The sequence below is a fragment of the Chlorocebus sabaeus genome, chromosome 19, assembly GCF_047675955.1.
Source record: "Chlorocebus sabaeus isolate Y175 chromosome 19, mChlSab1.0.hap1, whole genome shotgun sequence".
NCBI classification, from domain to species: Eukaryota; Metazoa; Chordata; class Mammalia; order Primates; family Cercopithecidae; genus Chlorocebus; species Chlorocebus sabaeus.
This window is the reverse complement of record NC_132922.1, coordinates 13,927,758-13,931,517: the sequence shown is the minus strand read 5'-3', so window position 1 is coordinate 13,931,517 and position 3,760 is coordinate 13,927,758. Positions and strand designations below refer to the sequence as shown.

Genomic DNA, 3,760 nt, shown 5'->3' with positions numbered 1-3,760 from the left:
ACTGTGCTAAAATCACATAGACCCTGTTACAAGATCACAGTTCCCCTTAACTGCTCCGTAGATAACAACGTGAACATTATAAAATGTTTAGTTTTCCCTGTGAGATAGTCCTTCAGGTCCGATATACTGATGAAACTACTGAACCAGCCGGTCTGAAGGACCCCACAATGGGCTGACTCACCAAAGAATGCAGTTTCCATATCATGATGATTTCATCCTCCCTTCCTCCGACCAATCAGCAACCCCAATTTTCCAGTTACGGAGGGAGTCTCTCACCCTCTGTATTCCCCTTAAAAGCCCCAGCCCAAAGCTCTTTGGTGAGATAAGCGGGAGGGTCTCCTCCCATCTTCTCACTCAGCACTCTGCAATCATTAAACTTCCTCTGCTGCAAACCCTGCTGTCACTATGTAATGGGTCTGTTACTGCACGATGGGCATATGAACCCATCGGTCCTATAACAGAGACATGCTATTGGAAAAATGGCGATGGAAGACTTGCTGAAACATGGCTACCACAAACCTTCAATTTGGAAAAACATGATATCTGCAAAGCACAATAAAGCAAAGTGCAATAAGACGAGATGTGGCTGTATATTCAAATTAAAATGAGATGTAGTTCTTTTACTCACCACATTGGTAAACATTACTGGTAAAATGACTGACAATACCCAGAATGGGAAATGTGTGGGGGTATAGGTCTCTTGTACTACAAAATACTAGTCTATTTTTTTAAAAATAGACTTTACTTTTTAGAACAGTTTTAGGTTCACAGCAAAACTGAGTGGGCAGCTCAGAATTCCCATATATTCCCTGTCCCACACATGCACAGCCTCCCCAACTATTAACAGCCCGCACTACAATCGTCTTAGCCCATTGGGCTGCTATAACCAAAATAACATAGACCAGTGGCTTATAAACAAGAGCATTTATTTCTCACAGTTCTGGAGGCTGGGAAGTTCAAGATCAACATGCTGGCAGTTTTGGTGTCTGGTTAGGGCCTGCTTCCTCATAGATGAAGCCTTCTCACTGTAACCTCGTATGGCCAAAGGAGCAAGGGAGTCTCTCTGGTCTCTTTTATAAAAACACTGATCTCATTCCTAAGGCCTCTGCCCTCATGAACTAATCACCTCCAAAAGGCCCATCTCCTAATCCATCACCTTGTGGAGGAGGATTTCAACACAGATCATTTTGTAATTCATAGACGTGATGATTGGGTGTTCCCAAGTATGTGTGAGATGTGCCACCTTCAAACCTTGTTACTGTAAGAGTTGAAGAGGAAAGAAACCAGAAAAGGGGCTCAACAGTCAAAAACAGATTTATTTTGGAGAATAAACCTGAAAGGGGCTTCTGGCCAATTTTGGTCGGAATATTCTCTCTTACAACTATCAACAGCCTGCACTGCAATTGTCTTAGCCCACTGGGCTGCTATAACCAAAATAACAGACGGGTGGCTTATAAACAACAAGAGTATTTATTGGTTTTAGAGTGAGAGAGCTTTATCACAGGCTTGGAATGGTTCTGTGTCGGGGAGAAGTTTATGGTGGGGTTGGAATGTCTCTGGCCGGAGGGGAGGTTATCTTGAGGCTGACGTCTCTCCGCCCGTGGGGAAGTTATCTCTGGGTTGGCATGTCTCTGGTCGGGGAGGGATTTATCTTAAGGTTGGAATGTTTCTGGTTGGAGATGTCATTTGTGGTTTATGGTCATGCTGACCTTAGTCACTAGGTTGATGCCCTTTGAATTTAGGCAATTTTTGATCAAGGGGAACTTGAGAACGGCAGTGCTTGTCCAAGATGGCGATGCTTCTGCTCTGTCAGTTACCGTGTGGGCATATTACCCATCTGATATGAACTTAGAGAAAAAGAAGTTAAAAAAAAAAAAGCAAAAAGGATTTCAACACACTGATTTGGAGGGATATAAACATTCAATCCATGGCAACAGTGGTATATTTGTTACAATTGATAAACCTACATTGATTCATCATTATCACTCAAGCTCTATAGTTTACATAAATACATCTTGACAGGTATCCAGCATTATAACATGGCAGAGAATAGTTTCACTGCCCTAAAAACGCTCTGTGCTCCACTTTTCATCCCTCCCTCACCCTAACCTCTGGCAACCACTGATGCTTTTTCTCTCTCCATAGTTTTGCCTTTTCCAGAATGTCATATAGTTGAAATCACACAGTACGGAGCCTATTCAGAGTCACTGTTTTTGCTTAGCAATATGCAGCTAAGTTTCCTCCGTGTCCTTTCACGGCTTGATAGCTCATTTCTTTTCAGTGCTACATAGTATTCCATTGTCTGGGTGTATCATAATTTATTTATCCATTCTCCTACTGAAGGACATCTTTTTTTTGCTTCCAAGTTTTGTCAGTTAATGTTGCTATAAGCATCTATGTGCAGGCTTTTGTGTGGACATGTTTTCCACTCATACGAGTAAATGCCAAGGAGTACAACTGCTGATCATATGGTTAAAGTGTGTTTACTTTTATAAGAAACTGCAAAAGTGTCTTCCAAGGGGGCTGCACCATTTGGCATTCCCACCAGCAATAAACGAGAGTTCCTGCTGCTCCACATCCTGGCCAGCATTTGGTACTATCCCTGTTCTGGATTTTGGCCATTCTAACCGGTGTGTAGCAGTATCTTGTTGTTTTCATTTGCAATTCCCTAATGACGCATGATGCTGAGCACCTTTTCATACGCTCTTTTCACATCTGTATGTCTTTTTGATGAAGTGTCTACTCTGGTCTTTAATTGGATTGTTCATTTTCTCATTTTGTTTTGTTTCTTTAATTTTGTAGAGATGAGGTCTCGATTCAGGTGATCCTCCCACCTCAGCCTCCCAAAATGCTGGGATTACAGGCACGAGCCACCACACCCGGCCCTTATCATTGAGTTTTAAGTGTTCTTTGAATAATTTGGATAATAGTCCTTTATCCAAAAGATATGTCTTTTGCAACATTTTCTCCCACTCTTTGTCTTGACTTCTCATTCTCTTGACCAGGCACTCTTATATCACTTTAGTGGGAAGTTGTTTCTTGGACAATATCTAGCAAAATGAAAAATGTACACCTTTTGACTTTATTGTTATGCTTCTAGAAATATTCAGACCCATACCCAAAACTGTAGGTACATAAATATTTGTTGTAACATTGTTTCCTTCTAGAAATAGAAACCACATGGAGGGCCATTCACACAGGAGACCTGCCCCAGCCAGGGCCCCCAGTTCCTCACCATGCTAGGTCAGAGTGACGGTGAGCTGGGCGCCCAGAGCCCTGTCTGGCTGGAATGAGAAGTAGTCAATGTCACTGATGACAAAACTGTGGTAGGTAATGACACATCTCCTGGGCACACAGCAAGGACAGGGGCAGGCTGACCACAGCATGTCATCACTGAGCTAGCAGGACATAGGCTCCGGAGGGTCCCTGCTGGGAGAGGACACAGCTTAGCCCACTGTGCATGAGGATCACTCACTCTTCAAAGGTTCGTTGAGTGCTCACCACTCAATGAAGAAGCCTTCGGGTCTTGGATCAGAATTGGATCTCACTGTGAGTGACCGGGAAACAGTTATGAGCAAAGGCGTTGCAGATTTTGATGAATGCTTTGAAAGGATTCCTGAGGGTCCTCAGTTGTGAATAGACTGAGGTGGGAATGTGGCAACATTAGAAGCAGGGAGCCCTGTTAGGAGGCTTCTGGAATATCCAGGTGGCAGGAAGTGTTGTGCACCAGGGTGGTGGGGCAGGCGTGGATGAGATTCAC

The 3,760-nt window shown here is 43.4% G+C and overlaps 1 pseudogene; it reads left to right on the top strand.

Moving 5' to 3' along the window:
• Positions 1-1,181: 1,181 nt before the first annotated feature.
• LOC119627471 (small nucleolar RNA U13) lies at positions 1,182-1,263 on the top strand (annotated as a pseudogene).
• Positions 1,264-3,760: the final 2,497 nt, after the last annotated feature.